The sequence below is a fragment of the Acomys russatus genome, chromosome 7 (genome assembly GCF_903995435.1).
Source record: "Acomys russatus chromosome 7, mAcoRus1.1, whole genome shotgun sequence".
NCBI classification, from domain to species: Eukaryota; Metazoa; Chordata; class Mammalia; order Rodentia; family Muridae; genus Acomys; species Acomys russatus.
Genome location: NC_067143.1, coordinates 3,236,460 through 3,247,717, shown reverse-complemented (window position 1 = coordinate 3,247,717; position 11,258 = coordinate 3,236,460). Strand labels below are relative to the sequence as shown.

Below are 11,258 nucleotides of genomic sequence, written 5' to 3'. Positions count from 1 at the left end.
GTTCATAACCTATCCTAACAGTTCACAGTGTTTAAGTCTGAAGCCTTTTGATATACCAGGCTATCCAGGTTCCTCGGCTTGGCCTGCTTGCAGAGCGTGTATAAACGCCCACTCCGCGCCACCTTGCGGCCAGTTCTGGAAATGCATTCAGCGCTGGCCCCATCTCCTGTCACTTAAAAAAAGATTTATTTATTTATTTATTTTTAATTTATTTATTAATTCATTCATATTACATCTCAATTGTTATCCCATCCCTTGTATCCTCCCATTCCTCCCTCCCTCCCTCCCTCCCTCCTTCCCACTTTAACTCTATTCCCCTCCCCTATGACTGTGACTGAGGGGGACCTCCTCCCCCTGTATATGATCATAGGGTATCAAGTCTCTTCTTGGTAGCCTGCTATCCTTCCCCTGAATGCCACCAGGCCTCCCTATCAAGGGTATGTGATCAAATATGGGGCACCAGAGTTCATGTGAAAGTCAATCCCCACTCTTCACTCATCTGTGGAGAATATCCTGTCCCTTGGCTAGATCTGGGTAGGGGTTCAAAGTTTACTGCATGTATTGTCCTTGTTTGGTGCCAAAGTTTGTGGAGAACCCCTGGGCCCAGATCTGCCCATCATAATGTTCTACTTGTAGGTTTCTAGGACCCTCTGGATCCTTCTATTTCCCCATTCTCCTATACTCCTCTTATCTAGAGTCACAATAGGATGTCCTCACATCTATCCCACTTTCCTGGTAGGTGAAGACTTTCATGGCACATGTCCCTTGGGCTAGTGTCTATTTATAAGTGAGTATATACCATTTGAGTCTTTATGCTTCTGGGTTAACTCACTCATTACGATAATTTCTAGTTCAATCCATTTGTCCATAAATTTCGGGAATTCTTTTTTTTTTTTTAATTGCTTATCCTTTTGTCATTACTTATGTCCCAATCGTGTCCCCCTCCTTCGTCTCCTCCCGGTCCCACCCTCTATCCCTCTTCTTCCTATCCCCTCCCACAGTCCTCAGAAAGAGGGAGCCATCCTCCCCTACCAACTGACCCCAGCTTTTCAAGTCTCATCCTCTATGGCCTGGTAAGGTACCCTGCCAGGGGGAAGTGGTTAAAGAGCAGGCAGCAGAGTTCATGTCAGAGCCAGCCCCTGCTCCCCTCACTAGAGGACCCAAATGGAGACTGAGCTGCCTACCCCCTACATATGAACAGGGGGGTTAGTTCTTCTCCATGCATGGCTCTTGGTTGGTGCATCCATCTCTTCAGGCTCCCCTGGGCCCACATTTGTTGGCTCTGTTTGTCTTCTTGTCAAGCTCCTCTGGGTCCTTCTATCCCCCTACTCTTCCATAACACTCCCTGTGAGCTGCCCAAAGTTTCCTGTGAGTCTCAGCATCTGCTTTAATCCTTATGCTAGGTGGAGTCTTTCAGAGGACATCTGTGGTCGGCTCCTGTCCTGTTCCCTCTCTTCAATTGCTTCCAGTGTCTATTCTGTTTGCCATTCTGAATGAGAATGAAGCATCCAACAATGGGGTCCTCATTGCTACTTAGGTTCTTTAGGTCTGTGGATTGCAGTATAGGTAACCCGTACTGTATAGCTGATATCTGCTTTTAAGTGAGTATATACCATGTGTGTCTTGCTGGGTCTGGGTTACCTCACTCAGGATGATATTTTTCATATCCATCCATTTGCCTGCGAATTTCATGATTTCCTTTTTTCTTTATTTCCTTGTTTCTTTTTAAAGATTTGTTTATTTATTATGTATACAGTGTTCTGTCTGTACTCATGCTTGCACTCCAGAAGAGGGCACCAGATCTCATTACAGATGGTTGGGAGCTACCATGTGGTTGCTGGGAATTGAACCAAGACCTCTGGAAGCATCTCTCCAGCCCTATTTCCTTGGTTTTAATAGCTGAATAGTATTACATTGTGTAGATGTACCACAGTTTCTTTATCCATTCTTTGGTTGAGGCACATCTGTGTTGTTTCCAGTTTGTGGCTATTTTGAATAAAGCTGCTATGGATGAATGTCCTTGTTTGGCGTAGCATCTTTTGGGTATATGTCTAGGAGTGGTATAGCTGGGTCTTGAGGTTTGTTTGTGACTATTGTGAAGAATGCAGTTTCCCTACTTTCTTTCTCAGCCCATTTGTATTTAATATACTGGAGGGCTACTGATACTTTTCAGTTAATTTTGTATCCAGCCAGTTTGCTGAAGGTGATTACCAGCTGTAGGAGTTCCTTGGTAGAATTTCTGGGGTCACTTATGTATACTATCATAAAAAATGATACTTTATTCCTTTTCAATTTGTATCTCTTTGATCTCCGTTAGCTGTCTTATTGCTCTAGCTAGGACTTCAAGTATCTTGAAGAGATATAGAGAGAGTGGGCAGCCTTGTCTTGTCCCTTTTTTCTGGGTAATTGATTTAAGTTTCTGTCAGTTGAGTTTGAGGTTTGCTATAGGCTTGCCTTTACTATATTTAAATATGTACCTGGGATCCCTGCTATCCCTATGACTTTTTAAAATGAACAGTTGTTAGATTTTATCAAATTGTTAGGCATCTAAGAAGAGGATAACATGTTTTTTTTTCTTTCACCTTGTTTATATGGTGGATTGCATTGATGGATTAATGTATATTGAACCACCCCTGCATGCCTGGGATGAAGCCTTCTTGGTTTTTGTGGATGATATTTTTATATGGATTCAGTTTGGGAGTATTTTATTGAGTATTTTTGCATCAATGTTCATAAGGGAAATTGGTCTGAAATTCTCTTTCTTTGTTGGGTCTTTGTGTAGTTTAGTTATGAAGGTGACTACAGCCTCATCGAATGATTTTGGTAATGTTCCTTCAGTTTCCGTTTTGTGGAATAGTTTGATGAATGTTGGTATTAGCACTTCTTTAAAGGTTTGTTAGAATTCTGCTCTGAAACCATGTGGCCATGGACTTTTTTTTGTTTGTTTGTTTTTTGTTTGGAGACTTTTGATGACTGCTTCTATTTCCTTAGGAGGTGTAAGATGACTTAATTTATTTAACAATTCTTGATTCAAATTTGGTACATGGAGTCTATCAAGCAAATTGCCTATATAATTTATATTTTCAAGTTTTGTGGCAGTCAGGGTTTTGAAATAAGACACAGTGATTCTTTAGATTTCCCCAATATCTGTTGTTATGTCCACCTTTTCATTTCTAGTCTCTTCTGTTTATTTGGTTTGGCTAAGGGTTTGCCTATCTTGTTGATTTTCTCAAAGATCCAGCTCTTGGTTTTGTTGATTCTTTGAATTATTCTCGTTGTTTCTAATTTAATGATTTCAGCCTTGAGTTGAGTTTGATTATTTCCAGCCATCTACTCCTCTTGGGTATGTCTTGCCTTTTTTTTTTTTCTAGGGATTTCAGGTGTGTCAGTAAGTTGCTTTTATGATCAAATTTCCATATGAAGGCACATAGTGCTATGAATTTTCCTCTTAGCATTGCTTTCATTGTGTCCCCTAGGTTTGGGTATGTTGTGCCATCCTTCACCTGTTTTTTTTTCCTACATTTCTTTAAATGATATGTTCAACCCCTCCACCTATTTGTTTGTATTTTCATGTGTTTCTTTGAGTGATTTATTCATTTGTTCTCTAAAACTTTCAATCTGTTTGGGTATATCTGCCTGTTTTTCTTTAAGGATTTTATTCATTTGCTCTGTTATCATCTTCATAGGCACAGATTTCAGGTCATTTTCTTGTGTTTCATTTGTATTAGGGGATGCAGAGCTACTTGTCATTGGATAATAAGGTTCTGGAGATGCCATGTTGCTCTGGCTTTTGCTGATTGTGTTTTCTATGCTAGCCTTTAGCTTTCCAGTTGTCTCTGGCATTGGCTGGTAGCTCCTTGTGCCCCCTCAGGTGTGCTGGGATAGCCATGGATAGGAAGCTAAAAATTCTTGGAGGATCTCTCCATGTATTGGTGGTTATGGTCTAAGACTGATGGGTGCTTCTCAGGGAATTTCCTGTGGCTCACCTCAGACATATGGTCTTGAGGACTGACTGGAATCATCAGGAGCCTGGGCACCATCCTCTCACTAGGGGAAGTCCGGGGGTCATAGGTCCTCCTACTGGCTTACTTGCTCCATGATTAATGAGCTCAGACTGCCCAGACATTGTTCTCAGACACTGTGCTCTCTGGGTACACCTATTTTGGTAAACCTGTGAGCTCAGAGGTCTGACTGATCTCCTTACATTTTGAGCTTTGGAGCAGTGGCTGGGGCTGTTTACATGAGTCTTGAGCATCAGGAGGCCCAAGGTTGGAGCTGCAAGACCCTGTACCTGGAAGGTATCCATGGGAAGGTGAGAGTAGGCAGGGTACCAGAAGCAGAGACCGTGTGATGGTCGTAGTCTGGAAACCTTTCCTGAGACTAGTTCAGTGACCTGAGGTTGGACCCAAATGTTTTCCCTCACTGTGGGCTCTCCTCTCACCTAGGAAACACAAAAGTAGCATTTTGTGGTCCACAGTATGGTCTGTTGGTTGTTTTTCAATCACTGCTGTCCTGCTGTTTAGATACAGAGCATGATCAGCAACACCATCTTCGATCTGCTAGTGTCATTTTTTTATTACATTAAACTGTGTTTTTCTGAAAATCATCATGCCATCAATAGATTTCCCGTTTTATATTTTAAGCTAAGCATTTATGAAGTCTATTGTCAGGAAATCAAATCTCCCTTTTATTTATTTTTTATTTTTTAAATATTTTATTTAATTTTAATATATGTACATTGGTGTGGGGTGTCAGATCTTGGAGTTACAGACACATGGGAGCTGCCATATGGGCATTGAACCCAGGTCCTTTGGAAGATCAGGCAATGCTCTTAACCACTGATCCATCTCTCCAGCCCCCAAATCTCTCTTTTACTATTTTGTTTTCTTTTTCTTTAGTCATCATGGAACTCTAATAAATTTCTTCTCAAGATATTTTCTGAATTTACTTATTGTCAAGTAACCATCAAAATACATCTTTATGCACACAGAGAAGTAACACGCTCATTCTTATTCAAAGAAGCCATTCCTCATATTGATCTGTGATGAATCCAAGAAATACAACTGTGGAAAAATCCTGAAAAATGGTTATGCTCTAATCCCCATCCATAAACAAGACCTTTTAAACCACCCACTCCAATATTAAAGGAATATAATGGAAGTGAAGGCAGTGACTATAAGATGAGGACTGCAAATTGCATGTTTCCAGAAGACACATGCATTGCCTTAAGGAACTCGCAATAGTCAAGGGTACGTTCACCCTTAGTTCTGCCTCAGTATGGGCTGAGAATGAATGGAGGCATTATTTTCATTTTCTGTGATAAACTATCTCCTGCAAAGATACTCAGAGACAGAAAAAGTTAATAATAGCATTTGTACAGCAATTGATGACTACACCAAGTTCTAATATACAGTCTGAATAAACGGGCCATGAAGATGATCTTCAATATAGTTCTTGAAGTTCTAGCCAGAGCAATAAGGCACCAAAAGTGGGCAATATTTTTGAAATTTGTTTCTGTGCTCATATCAGCAGCACATATACTAAAATTGGAATGATACAGAGAAGATTAGCATGGGCCCTGTGCAAGGATGACAAATTCGTGAAGTGTTCTATATTTTTGCGTATTGAAAGTGGTGATTGAACTAGCTGCTGGATGCAAAACATTGACTTGGGGGATTCTTATTCTGACAGTACATCCTAGGAGTTAGGGAGGATCAGAACCAGCCTCTCCCTCTCTTGTGCATATCCCCTCCTGCAGCCAGACATCAGAGCCTGGACTCCGGAATCAGGTACTGCTAGCAACCTTCTCTCTTCCAGTACTTGAGTGCAGGCACCACTTGGGGTGGGGAGCAGAGGGTCTGATGTAATGAAACTGATGAGTGAATGGGATGCTGGGTCTAAAATACTGAATTTGGTGCTTCTCAGGCAGAAGGGGACAAATTGGGAGTTTGCAGTCATGCCCTGGTCTCTTCACAAAAGGGACCCTTAAGAACAGCACCTGGATCCCAGATATAGTGTTATGGCCTCCAAGCTACTATTTTACTTTGCTGATGATCCCCCTGAGGAGATGAAGTATTCAGCGGAACTCTGTTGAATCCCAGATCCCAGGTGCCAGAGCTCAGAGGAATAAGTTCCAGGATAGTGTCTGTTAGGCCTGTAATCCAAGCAGCCACGTTCCAGAGGGGCTCACCCCCTCACCTGTCAGCTTAAGAAACACAAGCCTCCCCCAGCAGATGGCTAAAGGAAGGGGGTAAGAACACAATCAACAAAAACCAGGTCAGCATGGCTTCACCAGAAACCCCCCAAAACAATGCAGCTGAATCTCAGGAAAATGACCTTAAAGCTATGATTGTGCAGTTAGTTGAGAAATATAAAGAGGAAATGAATAGATCCTTCCAATGAGTACAGGAAAATACAAAAAAAGGAATAGAGGCCATTGAGGAAAAACAGGAAACCACAATCAACTAGGCAAAGGAAATGATTAAAACTGTTCAAGACATGAAAATGGAATTAGAATTTTTTATTTTTAAATTTTTATTATTAATTTATTCAGATTACATCTCAATTGTTATCCCTTTACTTGTCTCCTCTCATTCCTCCCTCCCTCCCCTTTTCACCCTATTCCCCTCCCCTGTGGGACTGTGACAGAAGGGGACCTCCTCACAACCCTATGGTCACAGCCTATCAAGTTTGATCCTGGCAGCCTGCTTATCCTTTCTCTGCATGCCACCAGGTCTCCTCACAACAGGGAGTGGTCAAATATGGGGAACCAGAGTTCATGTCAGAGTTAGTCTCCACTCTCCACACAACTTGAGAGAATGTCCTGTCCCTTGGCTAGATCTGATTAGGGGTTCAGTGTTTACTGCATGTATTGTCCTTGGTTGGTGCAGTAGTTTGAGCAGACCCCCCTGTGTCCAGATTCACCCCTCATGATGTTCTTCTTGTAGGTTTCTAGGACCCTCTGGATCCTTCTATTTCCCTATTCTCCTGTAATTCTCTCACATAGAGTCCCAATAGGAGGTCCCCTCATCTATCCCAATCTCCTGGTAAGTGGAGACTTTCATGGGGCATCCCTTTTGGGCTAGTGTTTGATTATAAGTGAATATGTACCATGTGAGTCTTTCTGAGTCTGGGTTAACTCACTCAGTATGGTGATTTCTCGTTCCATCCATTTGCCCCGCAAACTTCAGGATTTCCTTGTTTTTAATAGCTGAGTAGTATTTCATAGTGTAAATATACCACAGTTTCTTTATCTATTCTTCAACTGAGGGAATTTAGGTTGTTTCCAGGTTCTGGCTATTAAGAATAAGGCTACTATGAACATGTCCTTCTTGTGTGGTGGAGCATCTTCTGGGTATATTCCAAGGAGTGGAATAGCTGCGTCTTGAGGAAGCCCTATTCCAGTTTTCTGAGAAAGCACCAGATAGATTTCCAAAATGGTTATACAAGTTAGCACTTCTATCAGCAATGAAGGAGTGTTCCCCTTTCTCCACAACGTCACCAGTATATGATGTCACTTGAGTTTTTGATCTTAGCCATTCTGATGGGTGTAAGGTGGAATCTCAGAGTTGTTTTGATTTGCATTTCTTTTACGATTAAGGACATTGAGCATTTCTTTAAGTGTTTCTCAGCCATTTGATATTCCTCTGTTGAGAATTCTGTGTTTAATTCTGAGCCCCATTTCTTAATTGGGTTATTTGGTTAGGTGGTGTTTAATTTCTTGAGCTCTTTATATAGTTTGGATATTAGACCTTTGTCAGATGTAGGGTTGGTGAAGATCTTTTCCCAGTCTATAGGGTGTCGCTTTGTTCTGTTGACAGTGTCTCCTGCCTTACAGAAGCTTCTCAGCCTCATGAAGTCCCATTTATTAATTGTTGACCTTAAGGCCTGGGCTGTTGCAGTTCTGTTCAGGAAGTTCTTTATGTGCCAATGAGTCCCAGGATCTTCCCTAATATTTCTTCTAACATATTGAGTGTCTCTGGTTTTATGTTGAGGTCTTTAATCCACTTGGACTTGAGTTTCATGCATGATGATAAATGTGGGTCTACTTGCATATTTCTACATGTAGACATCCAGTTGGACCAGCACCATTTGTTGAAGGTGATATCCTTTTTCCATTGAATAGGTTTGACTTCTTTGTCAAAAATCAAGTGTCCATATGTGTGTGTATTTATGTCTGGGTCTTCAATTCGATTCCATTTATCAACCACCCTATTGATATGCCAGTCCATGCTGTTTTAATTACCATTTCTCTACTGTACAGCTTGAAAACCGGTATGGAGATTCCTCCAGAGGATCTTTTATTGCAGATGATTGTTTTGTCTATTCTGGCTTTTCTGTTTTTCCATATGAAGTTGAGAATTGATCTTTCAATGTCTTTAAAGAATTGTGTAGGTATTTTGATAGAGATTTCATTCAATCTGTAAATTGCTTTTAGTAAGATGGCCATTTTTACTATGTTAATTCTCCCTATCCATGAACAAGGGAGATCTTTTCATTCTCTGTGTCATCTTCAATATCCTTCTTCAGAGATTTGAAGTTTTTTCAAACAAGTCTTTCACTGATTGGTTAGAGTTACTCCTAGATATTTTATATTGCTTCTGGCTATTGTGAAGGGTGTAGTTCCCCTAATTTCTTCCTCTGTATGATTGTTATCTGTATATAAGAAGGCTACTGACTTATTTGAGTTAATTTTTATTCCACCATTTTGCTGAAGGTGTTTATCAGTTGTAGAATTTTGGCAAGTGGAATCGATCAAGAAAATTGTCCCTTTCCCTTACATTTTCAAATTTTGTGGCACATATTCCTTTGAAGCATGATCTTATGATTCTTTGTATTTCTTCAGTGTTTGTTGTTATGTCTCCCTCTTAATTTCTGATTTTGTTGATTTGGATAGTGTCTCTCTGCCTTTTAGTTAGTTTGGTAATGGTTTGTCTATTTGTTGATTTTTTGAAAGAACCAGCTTTTGGTTTTGTTGATTCTTTGAATGGTTCTCTTTGTTTCTAATTTACTGATTTCAGCCCTGAGTTTGATTATTTCCAAACGTCTAGTCCTCTTGGGTGTTTCTGCTTATTTTTTTCTAGGGCTTTCAGATGTGTTGTTAAGTTGCTTATATGGGATGTTTCCAATTTCTTTATAAAGGCACTTAATACTATGAATTTTCCTCTTAGCACCAGTTTCAATGTGTCCCACAAATTTGGGTATGTTGTTTGTTCTTTTTCATTGAATTTCAGGAAGTTGTTAATTTTTTTCTTTATTTCTTCCCTGGCCCTGGTATCATTAAGTAGAGAGTTGTTTAGTTTCCATGTGTGTGTAGGCTTTTTTATATTTCTGATGTTGTTGAAGTCCAGCTTTAGACCATGGTAATCTAATAGGATACAAGGTATTATTTCAATCTTCTTTTATCTGTTGAGGCTTGTTTTGTGACCTACTATATGATCAGTTTTGGCGAAGGTTCTGTGGGGTGTGAGAAGAAGGTATAATCCTTTGTGTTGGATGAAAAGTTGTGTAGCTATCTGTTAGATTCATTTGATTCATGACATTGGTTATTGTCATTATTTCTCAGTTTAGTTTCTGTTTTGATGACCTATCCTTTGGTGAAAGTGAGGTGTTGAGGTATCCCACTATTAGTGTGTGGGTATCAATATGTGGTTTAAGCTTTGTTAATAGTTCTTTTACAAATGTGGTTGACATTATATTGGGAGCATGGATGTTCAGAATTGTGATCTCATCTTGCTTGACTTTACCTTTAATGAGTATGAAGTGTCCTTCCTCATCTCTTTTGATTAATTTTGGTTGAAAGTCTATTTTATTGGATATTAAAATGGCTACATCAGCTTTCTTCTTGTGTCCGATGCTTGAAATACCTTTTTCTAGCCTTTTACCCTGAGGTAATGTCTATCGTTGTGGGTGACATGTGTTTCTTGAATTCAGAAGAATGTTGGATCTTGTTTATACACCCACTCAGTTTGTCTGTGTCTTTTTATTGGAGAACTGAGACCATTTATATTGAGAGATATTAATGACCAGTGACTGTTATGCTCCTTGATTTTGATGTTGGTTTCAGTAGAGGGTTTGTGTGTTTATGTTTTTTACAATGGTGTAGTTATATGTTTGCCATGTAGTTTTGGTTGTAGCTTGTCCCTTTGGGGTGGAGCTTTCCTCCTAGTAACTTCTGTAAGACTAGATTTGTGGATAGGTACTGTTTGGATTTGTTTTTGTCATAGAATATCTTGTTTTTTCCATCAATGGTTATTGATAGTTTCGCTGGGTATGTATTCTGTCCTGGGATCTGTGGTCTTTTAGGGTTTGCAGGATCTCTGTCCAGGCCCTTCTGGCTTTTATGGTCTCTTCTGAGAAGTCAGGTATAATTCTGATAGTTTGCCCTTATGTTACTTATCCCCTTTCCCTTGCCACTTTTAATATTTTTCTTTGTTCTGTATGTCTTGTGTTTTGATTATTATGTGGTGGGAAGGTGTTCTTTTCTGGTCTGTACATTTGGTGTTCTGTAGGCCTCTTGTATGTTTATAACCATCTCCTTTAAATTGGAGCAATTTTCTCCTATGATTTTGTTGAAAATATTTTCTGGGCCTTGGAGCCAGGCGTATTATCTTTCCTCAATGCCTATTTTCCTCAGGTTTTGTCTTTTCATGGTGTCCTTGATTTCTTGGATGTTTTGTGTCAGCAATTTTTCAGATTTAGCATTTTCTTTTATAGTTGCTTCAAGATCTAGGATTATATCTTCTAGTCCCAAGATTTGTTCTTCCATCTCTTGGATTCTATTAGAGAAGGCCGCCTCTGTGATGTTTGATTTCTTCTCTAAGCTCTCTTATTCCCACTTTTTTTCTGTCTGTGCCTTTATCATTGTTTCCATTTTCATCTTTAGATCTTGAACTGTTTTATTCATTTCCTTCATCTGATTGTTTATACAAACAATCCCGAGTTTTCTGAGTTTCTTCCAGTGCCTCTATATAGGCCTTCAGATCTTGAACTGTTTTATCGATTTCCTTCATCTGATTGTCTTTTCCTGAATTTCTTCCAGTGCCTCTATAGGCCTCTTTTATATCTTCAACCTGTTTTGCTGCATCTTATTGCATTTGATTATGGATTTTATTCATTTCCTCCATTATAATCTTCATTACTAAGGATTTGAGGTCATTTTCATGGGAGGTAGCTTCTGGTATCCTTCACTGGTTGTTGAGAGCAGTTTGTTGGTGAGTGAGTATATATTGAGGACCTTTGCCTGTGGGGATCAGGGA

At 39.8% G+C, this 11,258-nt stretch overlaps 1 non-coding gene across 1 annotated transcript; it reads left to right on the top strand.

Annotated features, from left to right (window-relative positions):
* The first annotated feature begins 5,516 nt into the window (after positions 1-5,516).
* On the top strand, positions 5,517-5,619 carry LOC127192567 (U6 spliceosomal RNA). Its single transcript, XR_007831033.1, has one exon. It is a non-coding gene; the product is annotated as a U6 spliceosomal RNA (small nuclear RNA).
* The last annotated feature ends 5,639 nt before the right edge of the window (positions 5,620-11,258 follow it).